Source organism: Rhinoderma darwinii, chromosome 4 (genome assembly GCF_050947455.1).
Source record: "Rhinoderma darwinii isolate aRhiDar2 chromosome 4, aRhiDar2.hap1, whole genome shotgun sequence".
Taxonomy (NCBI): Eukaryota; Metazoa; Chordata; class Amphibia; order Anura; family Rhinodermatidae; genus Rhinoderma; species Rhinoderma darwinii.
Window position 1 is genome coordinate 5,596,134 of NC_134690.1, and position 21,238 is coordinate 5,617,371.

Below are 21,238 nucleotides of genomic sequence, written 5' to 3' on the forward strand. Positions count from 1 at the left end.
AATCCCAGAGCCGGAGATAATACAACACACCGCACCGTAATAATCCCAGAGCCGGAGATAATACAACACACCGCGCCGTAATAATCCCAGAGCCGGAGATAATACAACACACCGCGCCGTAATAATCCCAGAGCCGGAGATAATACAACACACCGCGCCGTAATAATCCCAGAGCCGGGGATAATACAACACACCGCACCGTAATAATCCCAGAGCCGAGGATAATACAACACATCGCACCGTAATAATCCCAGAGCCGGAGATAATACAACACACCGCACCGTAATAATCCCAGAGCCGGGGATAATACAACACACCGCGCCGTAATAATCCCAGAGCCGGAGATAATACAACACACCGCGCCGTAATAATCCCAGAGCCGGGGATAATACAACACACCGCACCGTAATAATCCCAGAGCCGGAGATGATACAACACACCGCACCGTAATAATCCCAGAGCCGGAGATGATACAACACACCGCACCGTAATAATCCCAGAGCCGAGGATAATACAACACACCGCACCGTAATAATCCCAGAGCCGGGGATAATACAACACACCGCACCGTAATAATCCCAGAGCCGGAGATAATACAACACACCGCACCGTAATAATCCCAGAGCCGGAGATAATACAACACACCGCACCGTAATAATCCCAGAGCCGGAGATAATACAACACACCGCGCCGTAATAATCCCAGAGCCGGAGATAATACAACACACCGCGCCGTAATAATCCCAGAGCCGGAGATGATACAACACACCGCACCGTAATAATCCCAGAGCCGGAGATGATACAACACACCGCACCGTAATAATCCCAGAGCCGAGGATAATACAACACACCGCACCGTAATAATCCCAGAGCCGGGGATAATACAACACACCGCACCGTAATAATCCCAGAGCCGGAGATAATACAACACACCGCACCGTAATAATCACAGAGCCGGAGATAATACAACACACCGCACCGTAATAATCCCAGAGCCGGGGATAATAAAACACACCGCACCGTAATAATCCCAGAGCCGGAGATAATACAACACACCGCACCGTAATAATCCCAGAGCCGGGGATAATACAACACACCGCACCGTAATAATCCCAGAGCCGGGGATAATACAACACACCGCGCCGTAATAATCCCAGAGCCGGAGATAATACAACACACCGCGCCGTAATAATCCCAGAGCCGGAGATAATACAACACACCGCACCGTAATAATCCCAGAGCCGGAGATAATACAACACACCGCGCCGTAATAATCCCAGAGCCGGAGATAATACAACACACCGCACCGTAATAATCCCAGAGCCGAGGATAATACAACACACCGCGCCGTAATAATCCCAGAGCCGGGGATAATACAACACTCCGCACCGTAATAATCCCAGAGCCGGAGATAATACAACACTCCGCGCCGTAATAATCCCAGAGCCGGAGATAATACAACACTCCGCACCGTAATAATCCCAGAGCCGGGGATAATACAACACACCGCACCGTAATAATCCCAGAGCCGGAGATAATACAACACACCGCACCGTAATAATCCCAGAGCCGGGAATAATACAACACACCGCACCGTAATAATCCCAGAGCCGGAGATGATACAACACACCGCACCGTAATAATCCCAGAGCCGGAGATGATACAACACACCGCACCGTAATAATCCCAGAGCCGAGGATAATACAACACACCGCACCGTAATAATCCCAGAGCCGGGGATAATACAACACACCGCACCGTAATAATCCCAGAGCCGGAGATAATACAACACACCGCACCGTAATAATCCCAGAGCCGGAGATAATACAACACACCGCACCGTAATAATCCCAGAGCCGGGGATAATACAACACACCGCACCGTAATAATCCCAGAGCCGGAGATAATACAACACACCGCACCGTAATAATCCCAGAGCCGGAGATAATACAACACACCGCACCGTAATAATCCCAGAGCCGGAGATAATACAACACACCGCACCGTAATAATCCCAGAGCCGGGGATAATACAACACACCGCACCGTAATAATCTCAGAGCCGGGGATAATACAACACACCGCACCGTAATAATCCCAGAGCCGGGGATAATACAACACACCGCACCGTAATAATCCCAGAGCCGGGAATAATACAACACACCGCACCGTAATAATCCCAGAGCCGGAGATAATACAACACACCGCACCGTAATAATCCCAGAGCCGGGGATAATACAACACACCGCACCGTAATAATCCCAGAGCCGGAGATAATACAACACACCGCGCCGTAATAATCCCAGAGCCGGGGATAATACAACACACCGCACCAAAATAATCCCAGAGCCGGGAATAATACAACACACCGCACCGTAATAATCCCAGAGCCGGGGATAATACAACACACCGCACCGTAATAATCCCAGAGCCGGAGATAATACAACACACCGCACCGTAATAATCCCAGAGCCGGGGATAATACAACACACCGCACCGTAATAATCCCAGAGCCGGGGATAATACAACACACCGCGCCGTAATAATCCCAGAGCCGGAGATAATACAACACACCGCACCGTAATAATCCCAGAGCCGGGAATAATACAACACACCGCACCGTAATAATCCCAGAGCCGGAGATAATACAACACACCGCACCGTAATAATCCCAGAGCCGGAGATAATACAACACACCGCACCGTAATAATCCCAGAGCCGGGGATAATACAACACACCACACCAAAATAATCCCAGAGCCGGGAATAATACAACACACCGCGCCGTAATAATCCCAGAGCCGGGAATAATACAACACACCGCACCGTAATAATCCCAGAGCCGGGAATAATACAACACACCGCACCGTAATAATCCCAGAGCCGGAGATAATACAACACACCGCGCCGTAATAATCCCAGAGCCGGGGATAATACAACACACCGCACCGTAATAATCCCAGAGCCGGAGATAATACAACACACCGCACCGTAATAATCCCAGAGCCGGGGATAATACAACACACCGCACCGTAATAATCCCAGAGCCGGAGATAATACAACACACCGCACCGTAATAATCCCAGAGCCGGGGATAATACAACACACCGCACCGTAATAATCCCAGAGCCGGAGATAATACAACACACCGCACCGTAATAATCCCAGAGCCGGAGATAATACAACACACCGCACCGTAATAATCCCAGAGCCGGAGATAATACAACACACCGCACCGTAATAATCCCAGAGCCGGGGATAATACAACACACCGCACCGTAATAATCCCAGAGCCGGGAATAATACAACACACCGCACCGTAATAATCCCAGAGCCGGAGATGATACAACACACCGCACCGTAATAATCCCAGAGCCGGAGATGATACAACACACCGCACCGTAATAATCCCAGAGCCGAGGATAATACAACACACCGCACCGTAATAATCCCAGAGCCGGAGATAATACAACACACCGCACCGTAATAATCCCAGAGCCGGAGATAATACAACACACCGCACCGTAATAATCACAGAGCCGGAGATAATACAACACTCCGCACCGTAATAATCCCAGAGCCGGGGATAATACAACACACCGCACCGTAATAATCTCAGAGCCGGGGATAATACAACACACCGCACCGTAATAATCCCAGAGCCGGGGATAATACAACACACCGCACCGTAATAATCCCAGAGCCGGGGATAATACAACACACCGCAATAATCCCAGAGCCGGGAATAATACAACACACCGCACCGTAATAATCCCAGAGCCGGAGATAATACAACACACCGCACCGTAATAATCCCAGAGCCGGGGATAATACAACACACCGCACCGTAATAATCCCAGAGCCGGAGATAATACAACACACCGCGCCGTAATAATCCCAGAGCCGGGGATAATACAACACACCGCACCGTAATAATCCCAGAGCCGGGGATAATACAACACACCGCTACGTAATAATCCCAGAGCCGGGAATAATACAACACACCGCACCGTAATAATCCCAGAGCCGGAGATAATACAACACACCGCACCGTAATAATCCCAGAGCCGGGGATAATACAACACACCGCACCGTAATAATCCCAGAGCCGGGGATAATACACCTGTGTAGTCTGGACCTCCACTATGACAGCCGCCTGTGTAGTAGTCTGGACCTCCCCTATGACAGCCGCCTGTGTAGTAGTCTGGACCTCCCCTATGACAACAGCCGCCTGTGTAGTCTGGACCTCCCCTATGACAGCCGCCCGTGTAGTCTGGACCTCCCCTATGACAGCCGCCCGTGTAGTCTGGACCTCCACTATGACAGCCGCCCGTGTAGTCTGGACCTCCACTATGACAGCCGCCTGTGTAGTCTGGACCTCCCCTATGACAGCCGCCTGTGTAGTCTGGACCTCCCCTATGACAGCCGCCTGTGTAGTCTGGACCTCCCCTATGACAGCCGCCTGTGTAGTCTGGACCTCCCCTATGACAGCCGCCTGTGTAGTCTGGACCTCCACTATGACAGCCGCCTGTGTAGTCTGGACCTCCCCTATGACAGCCGCCTGTGTAGTCTGGACCTCCCCTATGACAGCCGCCTGTGTAGTAGTCTGGACCTCCCCTATGACAACAGCCGCCTGTGTAGTCTGGACCTCCCCTATGACAGCCGCCCGTGTAGTCTGGACCTCCCCTATGACAGCCGCCTGTGTAGTCTGGACCTCCCCTATGACAGCCGCCTGTGTAGTCTGGACCTCCCCTATGACAGCCGCCTGTGTAGTCTGGACCTCCACTATGACAGCCGCCTGTGTAGTCTGGACCTCCCCTATGACAGCCGCCTGTGTAGTCTGGACCTCCCCTATGACAGCCGCCTGTGTAGTCTGGACCTCCCCTATGACAGCCGCCTGTGTAGTCTGGACCTCCCCTATGACAGCCGCCTGTGTAGTCTGGACCTCCCCTATGACAGCCGCCTGTGTAGTCTGGACCTCCCCTATGACAGCCGCCTGTGTAGTCTGGACCTCCCCTATGACAGCCGCCTGTGTAGTCTGGACCTCCCCTATGACAGCCGCCTGTGTAGTCTGGACCTCCCCTATGACAGCCGCCTGTGTAGTCTGGACCTCCCCTATGACAGCCGCTTGTGTAGTCTGGACCTCCCCTAAGACAGCCGCCCGTGTAGTCTGGACCTCACCTATGACAGCCGCCCGTGTAGTCTGGACCTCCCCTATGACAGCCGCCCGTGTAGTCTGGACCTCCCCTATGACAGCCGCCCGTGTAGTCTGGACCTCCCCTATGACAGCCGCCCGTGTAGTCTGGACCTCCCCTATGACAGCCGCCTGTGTAGTCTGGACCTCACCTATGACAGCCGCCTGTGTAGTCTGGACCTCCCCTATGACAGCCGCCTGTGTAGTCTGGACCTCCCCTATGACAGCCGCCTGTGTAGTCTGGACCTCCCCTATGACAGCCGCCTGTGTAGTCTGGACCTCCACTATGACAGCCGCCCGTGTAGTCTGGACCTCCACTATGACAGCCGCCCGTGTAGTCTGGACCTCCCCTATGACAGCCGCCTGTGTAGTCTGGACCTCCCCTATGACAGCCGCCTGTGTAGTCTGGACCTCCCCTATGACAGCCGCCTGTGTAGTCTGGACCTCCCCTATGACAGCCGCCTGTGTAGTCTGGACCTCCCCTATGACAGCCGCCTGTGTAGTCTGGACCTCCCCTATGACAGCCGCCTGTGTAGTCTGGACCTCCCCTATGACAGCCGCCTGTGTATGAGGTCATGTAGCAGGAATAATAGTATGTTTTCTCGTCAGGGGGCAGTGTTTGTGGTTACAACCTCTTTTCAGGAATGTTCCTCGCTAGCATTTTCTGCTTTCAGCCCTAGATCCTAGAAATCATCCCTCACCGACTATTCTGGAAAAAAACAAGTGCTAAAAGAAAAATGTATCTCGGTATCGCGCAGCATGGGAACTGGCCGCGCAGCAAGCCGTGACCTAGATACGCCCGTACGAAGCAGACAACTGGGACGGGAAGGTTCATATACGTGGACTTTATATATCATCTTCACAAGCAGAACGTCCACCGCCCCACGGAAACCACCACATTAATAACGTAAAATGCAACATACTCATTAATCAGAGCCGCTAGTAATGGCCGCCGTGCCCTACAGGAACGGGAAATAGGACGTCTGGAAACTGTAGGCAGTCACGAGCCCGACGAACATCCATCCTCGATCACCCAGCGCTCCTCTCATACATTCAGTACGTCTGCCACACGCCAAATAGGACCACTCTGAATTTTTATTCTGGTCCCGAGGGGTTTATGGTGGAATGGGGGGGGGGGGCACAGCTCGTCTTTGTAAAGATATCCAGAATTCGGCTGGTACAACGCAGAGAACCCGATGCGCACAATTCAGGCGGTAGTGAGTGGGTCGAAGACAGTGAAGTACTCAGGGGGTCCACAGTGACTCTGTTGCCGGCCTGGACTGTGGATAATCTCCCCCACTACGGGACTTTGTGACACTAAGCACTTTTCTGATCTGCTTTTATTACAAATGTTCCTTCATTTCTGCACTCACAATGAATATAACCCTAATAATAAGAATAATAGATGTTATCAGTGTTAGATGAGCTGTCCGTGGTACACAGAAGCCACGCTCAGCAGAGCCGTCAGGGCAACTCACTGACGGATTCAGCTGACAGCGGCGTTCTGTATTTTTATTAAAAGTGTACCAGAAAAGTACTTATTTCCCAGCTCTAACAGTGACCATTGTATCATGACATCATCACTGGTCTGCTCTAACAGTGACATTGTATCATGACATCATCACTGGTCTGCTCTAACAGTGACATTGTATCATGACATCATCACTGGTCTGCTCTAACAGTGACATTGTATCATGACATCATCACTGGTCTGCTCTAACAGTGACATTGTATCATGACATCATCACTGGTCTGCTCTAACAGTGACATTGTATCATGACATCATCACTGGTCTGCTCTAACAGTGACATTATATCAGGACATCATCACTGGTCTGCTCTAACAGTGACCATTGTATCATGACATCATCACTGGTCTGCTCTAAGGGTATGTGCACACACACTAATTACGTCCGTAATTGACGGACGTATTTCGGCCGCAAGTCCCGGACCGAACACAGTGCAGGGAGCCGGGCTCCTAGCATCATACTTATGTACGATGCTAGGAGCCCGGCTCCCTGCACTGTGTTCGGTCCGGGACTTGCGGCCGAAATACGTCCGTCAATTACGGACGTAATTAGTGTGTGTGCACATACACTAACAGTGACATTTTATCATGACATCATCACTGGTCTGCTCTAACAGTGACATTGTATCATGACATCATCACTGGTCTGCTCTAACAGTGACCATTGTATCATGATATCATCACTGGTCTGCTCTAACAGTGACATTGTATCATGACATCATCACTGGTCTGCTCTAACAGTGACATTGTATCATGACATCATCACTGGTCTGCTCTAACAGTGACATTATATCAGGACATCATCACTGGTCTGCTCTAACAGTGACCATTGTATCATGACATCATCACTGGTCTGCTCAACAAGTCACATTGTATCATGACATCATCACTGGTCTGCTCTAACAGTGACATTGTATCATGACATCATCACTGGTCTGCTCTAACAGTGACATTGTATCATGACATCATCACTGGTCTGCTCTAACAGTGACCATTGTATCATGACATCATCACTGGTCTGCTCTAACAGTGACCATTGTATCATAACATCATCACTGGTCTGCTCTAACAGTGACCATTGTATCATGACATCAACACTGGTCTGCTCTAACAGTGACATTGTATCATGACATCATCACTGGTCTGCTCTAACAGTGACATTGTATCATGACATCATCACTGGACTGCTCTAACAGTGACATTGTATCATGACATCATCACTGGTCTGCTCTAACAGTGACCATTGTATCATGACATCATCACTGGTCTGCTCTAACAGTGACATTGTATCATGACATCATCACTGGACTGCTCTAACAGTGACATTGTATCATGACATCATCACTGGTCTGCTCTAACAGTGACATTGTATCATGACATCATCACTGGTCTGCTCAACAAGTCACATTGTATCATGACATCATCACTGGTCTGCTCTAACAGTGACATTGTATCATGAAATCATCACTGGTCTGCTCTAACAGTGATATTGTATCATGACATCATCACTGGTCTGTTCGAAGGCCTTATTTACACGAGCGTATTTAACGTCCGTGATACGCGTGTGAAAATCACCTATGTAAGTCAATGGGGCCATTCAGACATTTCATGATTTTCACATAGTGAGCGTCCGCTGCGTAAAACTCACGACATGTCCTATACTTGAGCGTTCCTCGCGGATCACGCACCCATTGAAGTCACAGTGACATTGTATCAGGACATCATCACTGGTCTGATCTACTTTTATCCACAGTGACATCACACCATGACATCATCACTATTTCGCTCTACCTATGAGGCCCACAGTGACTTTCTACCATGACATCATCACTGTTCTGCTTTACACATGAGACCCACAGTGACATCCGTGACCTGATCTAGTTGACTCCCCAGAGAATACAGACAGGAGTGATGTGACTTCCAACTATTTTAGCTTTGGAAACATGAATATTGTACTCCTGTGCGGGTATGCGCGGACCCCCAGACCATTATCCAGAAGAAGAGGGGCATGGGATATCTAATAACGTTATATTATCCTAAGACATGAACAGACGAAAAGCAGAAAAATGTATTAGTCAACAAGAAAACCGAGGGAACGAGGACGGCAAAAAAGGGAAGACGTGGCCCCTGCCCCCGGGGTAGACATCCGACATAGGCCCTGCAAAAAATAGCACATGGGCCCCTTCCTCCCCAATAGCTCAGCACAGAGCACATAGAGTGTTCCTGAGTTTTGATAGGACCAGAGAAGAACATTTGGACCATTTGTTGGATTGGGGTAATTACCGGAGACCCCACAACTGGAAAATCAATATCGTATCATTCACCCCTTAGAGCAAAACCCAACCCCAAGATGTAGGAACACAACAGCACACCAAGGGGTGGAGGTCTCCATGACAACTCCCGAATGAGGAGTCCTTAGGGGTAATCCATCATTCTGGGCAATGAACTCAAGACTGAGCTCTGGAGAAGACTCCTAGACTATTGTCTCCTAGCCGCAATCTATAACTCCGGCCACCAAGTGTAGAAGCAGAATCCCCCGATCACCATCTACCGCTCGCGTGGGACGTATGACCCCATGACGGCCGCTGATGTTTACGGGTGAATGTCCCCTGCACAGAGATCCTATATATTTCCTTTGTTACTTGGGCTTTTCTATCAGCTGGTGATCTGCAGTGGAATCTACCGCAGGCCGCGTCCTGGGTCTCATCCAACATTTGGCTGTAACGTCTCGCTGCACATGTCCGGTCCTGAACAGCTGCTCCCAGGGACCACCACATCCCTCAACAATGACTGAAAGCCTCCCCCACCCCCCTCACCCAACATGACACAGATCTCTCTCCACCTTCATTATCACAGGCCTCACACAAGCTGCCGGCACCGAGCGCCGGCCTCAAACATAATCCAAGCGGATAACGCCGGGCCACCGGCTGCAGAGCCCTCCTAACAGTGACATGTGCTGCCTACCACGTCTACCTCCTGTGCCGAAGACCCAAACAAAGTATGGCTGACAATACCCCACCGGCTACAGGAGCCTCACTAGTGACATTACAGGGGATCAGTCAACAGCACGAACACTGCAATATCTATCATATACAGCTCACAGCCTGTATTATACTCCAGAGCTGCACTCACTATTCTGCTGATGGAGTCACTGTGTACATACATTACATTACTGATCCTCTACTGATCCTGAGTTACATCCTGTATTATACTCCAGAGCTGCACTCACTATTCTGCTGGTGGAGTCACTGTGTACATTACATTACTTATCCTGTACTGATCCTGAGTTACATCCTGTATTATACTCCAGAGCTGCACTCACTATTCTGCTGGTGGAGTCACTGTGTACATACATGACATTACTTATCCTGTACTGATCCTGAGTTATATCCTGTATTATACTCCAGAGCTGCACTCACTATTCTGCTGGTGGAGTCACTGTGTACATACATTACATTACTTATCCTGTACTGATCCTGAGTAACATCCTGTATTATACTCCAGAGCTGCACTCACTATTCTGCTGGTGGAGTCACTGTGTACATACATTACATTACTTATCCTGTACTGATCCTGAGTTACATTCTGTATTATACCCCAGAGCTGCACTCACTATTCTGCTGGTGAAGTCACTTTGTACATACATTACATTACTTATCCTGTACTGATCCTGAGTTACATCCTGTATTATTCTCCACAGCTGCACTCACTATTCTGCTGGTGGAGTCACTGTGTATATATACACATTACATTACTTATCCTGTACTGATCCTGTATTATACTCCAGAGCTGCACCCACTATTCTGCTGGTGGAGTCACTGTGTACATACATTACATTACTTATCCTGTACTGATCCTGAGTTACATCCTCTATTATACTCCAGAGCTGCACTCACTATTCTGCTGGTGGAGACACTGTGTACATACAGACTCCACCAGTATAATACAGGATATAACTCAGGATCAGTACAGGATAAGTAATGTAATGTATGTACACAGTGACTCCACCCGCAGAATAGTGAGTGCAGCTCTGGAGTATAATACAGGATGTAACTCAGGATCAGTACAGGATAAGTAATGTAATGTATGTACACAGTGATTCCACCAGCAGAATAGTGAGTGCAGCTCTGGAGTATAATACAGGATGTAACTCAGGATCAGTACAGGATAAGTAATGTAATGTATGTACACAGTGACTCCACCAGCAGAATAGTGAGTGCAGCTCTGGAGTATAATACAGAATGTAACTCAGGATCAGTACAGGATAAGTAATGTATATACACAGTGACTCCACCAGCAGAATAGTGAGTACAGCTCTGGAGTATAACACAGGATATAACTCAGGATCAGTACAGGATAAGTAATGTAATGTATGTACACAGTGACTCCACCAGCAGAATAGTGAGTGCAGCTCTGGAGTATAATACAGGATGTAACTCAGGATCAGTACAGGATAAGTAATGTAATGTATGTACACAGTGACTCCACCAGCATAATAATGAGTGCAGCTCTGGAGTATAATACAGGATGTAACTCAGGATCAGTACAGGATAAGTAATGTAATGTATGTACACAGTGACTCCACCAGCAGAATAGTGAGTGCAGCTCTGGAGTATAATACAGGATGTAACTCAGGATCAGTACAGGATAAGTAATGTAATGTTATGTATGTACACAGTGACTCCACCAGCAGAATAGTGAGTGCAGCTCTGGAGTATAATACAGGATGTAACTCAGGATCAGTACAGGATAAGTAATGTAATGTATGTACACAGTGACTCCACCAGCAGAATAGTGAGTGCAGCTCTGGCGTATAATACAGGATCTAACTCAGGATTAGTACAGGATAAGTAATGTAATGTATGTACACAGTGACTCCACCAGCAGAATAGTGAGTGCAGCTCTGGAGTATAATACAGAATATAACTCAGGATCAGTACAGGATAAGTAATGTAATGTATGTACACAGTGACTCCACCAGCAGAATAGTGAGTGCAGCTCTGGAGCATAATACAGGATGTAACTCAGGATCAGTACAGGATAAGTAATGTAATATATGTACACAGTGACTCCACCAGCAGAATAGTGAGTGCAGCTCTGGAGTATAATACAGGATGTAACTCAGGATCAGTACAGGATAAGTAATGTAATGTATATACACAGTGACTCCACCAGCAGAATAGTGAGTGCAGCTCTGGAGTATAATACAGGATGTAACTCCGGATCAGTACAGGATAAGTAATGTAATGTATGTACACAGTGACTCCACCAGCAGAATAGTGAGTGCAGCTCTGGAGTATAATACAGGATGTAACTCAGGATCAGTACAGGATAAGTAATGTAATGTATGTACACAGTGACTCCACCAGAAGAATAGAGAGTACAGCTCTGGAGTATAATACAGGATGTAACTCAGGATCAGTACAGGATAAGTAATGTAATGTATGTACACAGTGACTCCACCAGCAGAATAGTGAGTGCAGCTCTGGAGTATAATACAGGATGTAACTCAGGATCAGTACAGGATAAGTAATGTATGTAGACAGTGACTCCACCAGCAGAATAGTGAGTGCAGCTCTGGAGTATAATACAGGATATAACTCAGGATCAGTACAGGATAAGTAATGTAATGTATGTACACAGTGACTCCTCCAGCAGAATAGTGAGTGCAGCTCTGGAGTATAATACAGGATGTAACTCAGGATCAGTACAGGATAAGTAATGTAATGTATGTACACAGAGACTCCACCAGCAGAATAGTCAGTGCAGCTCTGGAGTATAATACAGGACATCATTGTTGTACAGGAGATATATGTATATGTGGTGGAGCGGGGCAGGTACCTCTCACTTTGGACAGGGAATATCCATACATGGTACATTAGACCGGTCATACACGGCTGAGGACGCTCCTGACATGAATTACATGGACGATAATGTGCAAATATTGTGTGATTTATGGCATGTGAGGTGCGATATTTGGGGAAGGTATTGGGGTGTAAATATTGGGATTACATAAAGTCGGGGTATAGATATTGGGGTTGGGGTGTCACTATAGTGCGGGGTGCTGGTATTGGAGGATGGGATGCAGTATTGTGTAGTTGGGGTGTATTCAGACGCTGCGGTTGAGGTGCAGGTAAAGCATAAAAAAAACGCAGTCAAAACCCAAAAGACTCAGTTTAACATCAACTGCACCAAATCCCGGTGAAAACGCCTCCATGCTTGATATGGTGCTTGGCTGAGCACAGCGCGGGCCTCGTTCACGCGCAGCGCGGGCCTCGTTCACGCGCAGCGCGGGCCCCGTTCACGCGCAGCGCGGGCCTCGTTCACAAGCAGCGCGGGCCTCGTTCACAAGCAGCGCGGGCCTCGTTCACAAGCAGCGCGGGCCTCGTTCACAAGCAGCGCGGGCCTCGTTCACACGCAGCGCGGGCCTCGTTCACAAGCAGCGCGGGCCTCGTTCACACGCAGCGCGGGCCTCGTTCACACGCAGCGCGGGCCTCGTTCACACGCAGCGCGGGCCTCGTTCACACGCAGCGCGGGCCTCTTTCACACGCAGCGCGGGCCTCGTTCACACGCAGCGCGGGCCTCGTTCACACGCAGCGCGGGTCTCGTTCACACGCAGCGCGGGCCTCGTTCACAAGCAGCGCGGGCCTCGTTCACACGCAGCGCGGGCCTCGTTCACACGCAGCGCGGGCCTCGTTCACACGCAGCGCGGGCCTAGTTCACAAGCAGCGCGGGCCTCGTTCACAAGCAGCGCGGGCCTCGTTCACACGCAGCGCGGGCCTCGTTCACACGCAGCGCGGGCCTCGTTCACACGCAGCGCGGGCCTCGTTCACACGCAGCGCGGGCCCCGTTCACACGCAGCGCGGGCCTCGTTCACAAGCAGCGCGGGCCTCGTTCACACGCAGCGCGGGCCTCGTTCATACGCAGCGCGGGCCCCGTTCACGCAGCGCGGGCCCCGTTCACACAGCGCGGCTCTGATGCAGATTTTCATGGACTTCTTAAGCCAAAATCAGGAATGGAAGCAAAACAGAAGAAATATATAAAGGACTTGTAGACTCCTGAAGAATACACCAAAATCTGCAGCAAATCTGCGCTGTGTGAACAAGGCCTGAAGGTGCTCTGAAGATACGTGAAAGGTGCTGGGGTGATGTATGACCGGGAGGCAGGGATCGGGGTGATGTATGACCGGGAGGCAGGGGGGGTGATGTATGACCGGGAGGCAGGGATCGGGGTGATGTATGACCGGGGGGCAGGGGGGGTGATGTATGACCGGGAGGCAGGGATCGGGGTGATGTATGACCGGGAGGCAGGGATCGGGGTGATGTATGACCGGGGAGCAGGGATCGGGGTGATGTATGACCGGGGAGCAGGGATCGGGGTGATGTATGACCGGGGAGCAGGGATCGGGGTAATGTATGACCGGGGGGCAGGGATCGGGGTTATGTATGACCAGGAGGTAGGGATCGGTGTGATGTATGACCGGGGGGCAGGGATCGGAGTGATGTATGACCAGGGGGCAGGGATCGGAGTGATGTATGACCAGGAGGTAGGGATCGGTGTGATGTATGACCGGGGGGCAGGGATCGGTGTGATGTATGACCGGGAGGCAGGGATCGGGGTGATGTATGACCGGGGAGCAGGGATCGGGGTGATGTATGACCGGGGAGCAGGGATCGGGGTGATGTATGACCGGGGAGCAGGGATCGGGGTAATGTATGACCGGGGGGCAGGGATCGGGGTTATGTATGACCAGGAGGTAGGGATCGGTGTGATGTATGACCAGGAGGTAGGGATCGGGGTTATGTATGACCAGGGGGTAGGGATCGGTGTGATGTATGACCGGGGGGCAGGGATCGGGGTTATGTATGACCAGGGGGCAGGGATCGGGGTTATGTATGACCAGGAGGTAGGGATCGGGGTGATGTATGACCGGGGGGCAGGGATCGGAGTGATGTATGACCGGGAGGTAGGGATCGGGGTGATGTATGACCGGGGGGCAGGGATCGGAGTGATGTATGACCGGGAGGTAGGGATCGGGGTTATGTATGACCAGGAGGTAGGGATCGGGGTGATGTATGACCGGGGAGCAGGGATCGGGGTGATGTATGACCGGGGAGCAGGGATCGGGGTGATGTATGACCGGGGAGCAGGGATCGGGGTAATGTATGACCGGGAGGTAGGGATCGGGGTTATGTATGACCGGGAGGTAGGGATCGGGGTGATGTATGACCGGGAGGCAGGGATCGGGGTTATGTATGACCGGGAGGTAGGGATCGGGGTGATGTATGACCGGGAGGCAGGGATCGGGGTTATGTATGACCGGGAGGTAGGGATCGGGGTGATGTATGACCGGGGGTGTATGATTGGGGTGAGGTGCAGATATTGGGGGATCTCTCACCTGTTCTGGGCTCAGGGATCCCCGGGGGTGTATGATTGGGGTGAGGTGCAGATATTGGGGGATCTCTCACCTGTTCTGGGCTCAGGGATCCCCGGGGGTGTATGATTGGGGTGAGGTGCAGATATTGGGGGATCTCTCACCTGTTCTGGGCTCAGGGATCCCCGGGGGTGTATGATTGGGGTGAGGTGCAGATATTGGGGGATCTCTCACCTGTTCTGGGCTCAGGGATCCCCGGGGGTGTATGATTGAGGTGAGGTGCAGATATTGGGGGATCTCTCACCTGTTCTGGGCTCCGGACGGCGGGTCTGGCAGGGGATGGCGGGGATGACAGGGGGCGGCTGGGTTGGGCTCCTCTCCGTGCGCCTCTCACAGCAGCTTGGAACACTGGAGACACAGGGGGGAGGGACCTTAACGCCGACTGACAACGGGGGCGCCAATCAATAAGCGGTACATCTGACAAGCATGTTAGGCTGCCTGCAGGGGACGGATGTGATTGGTCAGGAATAGTTGTAGTTTTCTCTCCTTCTCGTCAATGTGTTTTCCCTATCTGAGAACTCCATGTCCCAGGATGCCGTGCGGCGGGCGGCTGCCGAGTGCTGGGAGGTCGCAGTCGTGTTCTGTAGAGGAGGATTGCCTGATGGTTACCATGGAGACCGGAGTACCTGACAATGACTGCGGCCTCCCCCACCCTGGTCACAGGGGTCTCCCCCTCCCTGACAGCTGCCACATTGTACGCCATATATTCTCTACTCCAACAAATCCTCCCTATATTACCCTGAGACCGCCGCGCTCCAACGGACGCTCGCGACCAGAAAATGGCGAACCGACCTGCAATTTTATTTTTGACCGATTTTTCTTTTCCAACGTAAAAAACAAAATGACTTCCGTCAAGACGAACACGTAATATCGGGGGTTGGGGGGGATTTGCGCGTAAATTCTGGCGAAGCCCGAGTGGTAACCGGACGGACAGCCGGAAAGGGGCGCTCACACGTCTTCTGAGCGCGCTCACCTCGATTTCCGGGACTTTGCGCATTTTTTCCCTCTCAGGGTGCGGGGCCATTATAGGGTGTGTGGCCCTTCGGTTGCTCATGGTACCCGTTCAGACCCCGCCGCGACCTCTCCCCGCAGCCTGATAAGAAAAACGTAAACGAGACCTGGAAAGAGACAAACATGGTGGACGAGGGGGAGGGGCATTCTAGAAAAACTGTCGAATGAAAACGTAAAAACATGTCATTTTACTCGCGTCCCAAGATGCATCACTTCCGGCCTCCGATATATAAATCCTTCTTCCCGCGGTCGACGACTTTGTATTTAATTTTTTTCTAATGAAAGCTCGAGCGGCGCTCTCTGCAAAAAAGTGCACAAAGGATGCGGCCCATCCTAAAGGAGACCCCACCCCCCGAACCAGAGGATCGATGGTCCCCCCTCGCCGAAGCTCAGGAAGACCCAACAACGCTCCAAGTGTCCACCACCTAGGGGCCCGGATCACACAGAAGAAGAAGGGAGGCCGGGGTTGCAGGGGAAATCGGAACCATTATGGCCGCACGTCTTCCCCCTAGACCTCGGGAGGGTCTCAAAAGGGCACCACATCCCAGAAATCCAATGTGACGAACACACGGTGAAAAACAATATTAAAGAAGTGAATGTGCGCTGTGATACGGCCGGGACATTCGCCGGATATAAAAATTCCTCATTTCCCAGCCAGAAGGCCGAGAAAATGTGTGTGGTCAAAAGTGTGGAAGACCAGTGCGTGCAAATAGGCCCTCGCTCCAGTGAGTTCGGGCACCCGAGGGCCACCGCTCCTGGGGCACCCAAGGGGCACCCGAGGGCCACCGCTCCTGGGGCTCAGCAACTCGTGCTTTCCAACTACCCGACCCATAGCGTTAATCGCGTGGTTCTCTCCCCTTCTCCTCGGCGTTCCGTCATCCCTCTACCATGGCCGCCACCCCACCGGCAGGGATGGTTACCTCAGAACAGAGCAGCTGCTACACTTGATCTTAGCCAAAAGGCCGATGTCACGTTGGGTGCGTGAACCCGCTGGGCCGCAACGCCTTGACGGTATAGCAGCCGGCCAACAGGACGCAGGTCACAGTCCATAGTTCGGAGGCGTAGCTGTGGTAACTTCAGACAGTAGCGATGGTAGGTTCAGATGGGACCTTGGCAGACACCCGGCGCGGTGTCACCAGGAAGGCGCAGTATACGGCACAACACGACTCCAACTCTAAACGGCACTTGGACCAGGATATCACGGGATACAGGTAGCAAGAACGGGAACACTGGGAACTGGAAAACACTTAAGGGACCATTTGCAGAGACAAATATAGGTAAACGACAACAACGCTCAGGCAAAGCAGGAAGGGGCAGGGCCCTTCTTATAGTCCAATTTGGGTATCAAATTCACCCTACGGGACACAGCAGAGTGAAGCGGAAGTGAGCGCTGACGTCTCCTGAGGTGGAGATGCGGGCCGGCGCTCACAGATCCGCGGGCCGTCAGGGGGTGAGTAATCCTGGCGGCCCGCGGCCATGGCTGTTACAGCCGAGAAGCAAGAACCTGGCCAGAAAGTCCCGCTCTCACCTTAGTGATCATGATATCTCCTCTGCCAGGTAAGTGGCCGGTTTCGTAGGAAAAGTAATTCACTCACAACCGGCCCGTAACATTGACCACAGGGAGCAGGTGGCCCAGGCTATAGGAACGTACAGAAGCCGGGGAGGGGAGTTTTTCAGATTTACTGGAGTTTTATGAGGCCGAGCCCCTTTTTTTTGCGGAAAAACACACCGCGGCCCGATGTCACCTGGAGATCAACGCGGAAATATTGGACGCACTACAAGCATTGCATTTTTTCGGTGGCTTTTTTTGTTTTGTCTTGTGTTTTTGGGTCCAGTGACGTTCAAAAACCGCAGCAAAGGGGTTGGGTCAGCATTTTTTTCAGCAATTAGTGGCGGTTTTCTCTTCTAGACCTCCAGAGATTGAAGTTTACCCTTAAAAGTGTCCTTTTGTGTAGCGTGTTTTTTCAGCGTTTTTTCTAAATTCTGCGCGGCGAAAAGAAATCTTTGAAATTCATGATCTTTGAAGCACGTGATTTGCAAAGTAAAAAACAGCACATAAAAAAAATGCAAGTAGTAAATCACACTATTTGAAAAAAAAAAAAAAAACGCCATTAGAACCGTAACATAACGTAAAATGTACCATTTTGGGGAAAAAAAACCTAGATTTTTATTAGATGCATTTTTTTTACCCCCAAAATAAATCTGCACTAAAAGGGTGTGTGAAGGAAACCAGCGGTCACCGGACAATCAATGGTCATTGTATCAGGATAAGGGGTCCTGATGAAGTCCCCTGAGTCTAGAAATGCAGCGCAGCTCAGCCCCATTTACCCCTCAGAGGGGAGACTATCTGGAGAATGGGGGACCCTTGACCACATTCCCGTCTGGTGTGGCGGCCGCCGGATCATGAATGGATAGATGCGCAGGTTTAGGAGGCCTTCACATCTTGGACATTTTTTTAATGTTTTTAAAGAGGCTGTCATCACATTATAAGCGCCCTGTCTCCTACATAATGTGATCGGCGCTGTAATGTAGATAACAGTGGTCCTAGTAATAAAGAGACTGTCACTGTAATGACAGGGATAGGGAAACAGACAAGTGAGCCCTAATCTACACGCCACTCAGTCCCCGCCTACTTGCAACGACCCGCCCTAGGCGACGGGGTACAACTGGGCGACGGTTCCTACACTCAGTAAGTGCACGACAGACAACCAGACAAGGAAACACAGAACAAAGGGAAACGGGGCAGTTGCCCACGGCAACACCGTTAGCAACAAGAGAAGTGAACGAGCCGAGTCAAACCAGGAGAGTACGAGGTGCCAAACGCAGAGCAGGAGAGTAGTGAACAAGCCGAGTCAAACCAGGAGTGTACGAGGTACCAAACGCAGAGCAGAAGAGTAGTCAGTAAGCCAGGGTCAATACGAAGCAGGGACAAGTAGTTCAAGAAGCTGTAGCTGGGCAAGGAAACCAACAGAGAAGAATCACAAGCAAGGAGGAACAGGAAAGGCAGGTATAAATAGACGGAGGGCGGGGGCTAGCTCCGTCTGGCCAGTCTGTGATAGGCTCTCCCACTCCTAAACCTGCCATCCTGAGTGGTGGAAGATGGAGTCAGTCTCACAGACATAGAAGCAGGTGCAGACTGATTACCTATGGGCGTGGATACAGAAGCTGTGCCTGGCAGAGCCTTAACAGTCACCAGATTATAAGTGCCCTATCTCCTACATAATCTGATCGGCGCTGTAATGTAGATAATAGTGGTCCTAGTAATAAAGAGGCTCTGTCACCAGATTATAAATGCCCTGTCTCCTACATAATGTGATTGGCGCTGTAATGTAGATAACAGTGGTCCTAGTAATAAAGAGGCTCTGTCACCAGATTATAAATGCCCTGTCTCCTACATAATGTGATCGGCGCTGTAATGTAGATAACAGTGGTCCTAGTAATAAAGAGGCTCTGTCACCACATTATAAGTGGCCTGTCTCCTACATAATGTGATCGGCGCGGTAATGTAGATAACAGTGGTCCTAGTATTAAAGAGGCTGCCACCAGATTATAAATGCCCTGTCTCCTACATAATCTGATCGGCGCTGTAATGTAGATAACAGTGGTCCTAGTAATAAAGAGGCTGTCACCAGATTATAAGTGCCCTGTCTCTTACATAATGTGATCGGCGCTGTAATGTAGATAACAATAGTGGTTTTTATTTTGAAAAACTGTCATTTTTGAGCAAATTATGAACAATTTTAGATTTATGCTAATTAGTTTTTTTAATAGACAACTGGGCGTGTTTTTACTTTTTACCAACTGGGCGTTGTGAAGAGACGCTGACCAATCAGTGACCAATCAGCGTCATACACTTCTCTCCATTCATTTTTAGCTGTAATCGCAGCACAGCGTGATATCACGAGATCACGCTGTGCTGTCACTCACACATTAACTTTACTAAAGTGTCTTGACAGTGAATAAAAAAGAAGGGGGGGGGGACCCCTGGTAGTTGGTAGGCACACTATTAATTGACAGGAAAAGAAGGAGGAATGACAAGCAGGCGACAAGCCCAATTTCCCAACTACCAAAAAGATAGGATATAAACTTTATTAGCTACGTGTAGCAGGACAGACCACATAAACAACTTTAAAATTCTCAGTACCAAGGACCGGACAACGGGTAGTTTGCCTGCAAGTAAATGCATAGGTGGATACTGGTAGAGAGCGTATTCCTAAGTTCGGCAAGTTACATTTTTAAATTGACTAGGTAGATAGTGAGTCCGGTCAGTGGTAGGTATTAAAATAAAATTAGAAGCCCCCCCGACATGTTTCGCTAACAAGTAGCGTCCTCAGGGGTACACGGGGCTAATGGCGGCGCGGCAAGACGGAAGCTCTTGATATGAACAGGTCAGCTGACGTATAGTGGAGGTGTGTCAGAGAGAACAGCCAATCGTACCATGGAAAACAGATCTGTGGTGCGGAGAAGGAGGATCGACAAATAGGAAGCAGGATAAGGTAAGCCAATGGTGGGCGAATAGGAGCGCAGGCGCAGAGGCTCAAAAATTTAACTCAGTGCATTCATGGCGTGCCGAATCGATACATGCACACAGTGGCGCCATGTTCATATGGTCCATGTCATGAAGTCAAATGTGATTAACGTATACAAGAATAGAGTAAAAGGGGCACAATGGCTTTAATGTATCCGAAATGTGCCCCTTTTACTCTATATTTTTCATATGGCGGCACGCATGTATATACTAATATGGATTTAATTATTGTTCCTGTATTTATTTATGAATGGATTAGATATCCCTGATAGGGATTCTTTTCATAACGTCAGTCTGTGTATATAGGATGTACTATTCGAATACTTACCCTGTACCAATGCGCCTATGTTACCTCTGTGATGTCGGTGATAGAGGGTCGGTTACTATTGGTCATGGCTGTTATGTAGAAGGAGTCCTCCTGTTTCTCCTCAAAGTGGACATATCGTACTGATGCGCCTGCGCCGTTTTTTTGTGGCTAGTCCGATGGGAAATTATATTCCCTTAGCCTACTAGCGCGGTTGCTGACCATTACTACTACTGTTTTCTT

The 21,238-nt window shown here is 50.2% G+C and overlaps 1 protein-coding gene across 2 annotated transcripts in view; it reads right to left on the reverse strand.

The window, feature by feature from the left end:
• Window positions 1-15,683, reverse strand: part of DPYSL5 (dihydropyrimidinase like 5) — a 91,153-nt gene extending 75,470 nt beyond the window's left edge. Inside the window, exon 1 of one of the 2 annotated variants that reach the window (XM_075860778.1) lies at window positions 15,397-15,683. The gene's annotated coding sequence lies outside the window, so the exon portion shown is untranslated. Of the gene's footprint in view, window positions 1-15,116; window positions 15,193-15,396 lie in introns of those variants that run through there. The other variant, XM_075860779.1, reaches the window with a different exon arrangement.
• Window positions 15,684-21,238: the final 5,555 nt, after the last annotated feature.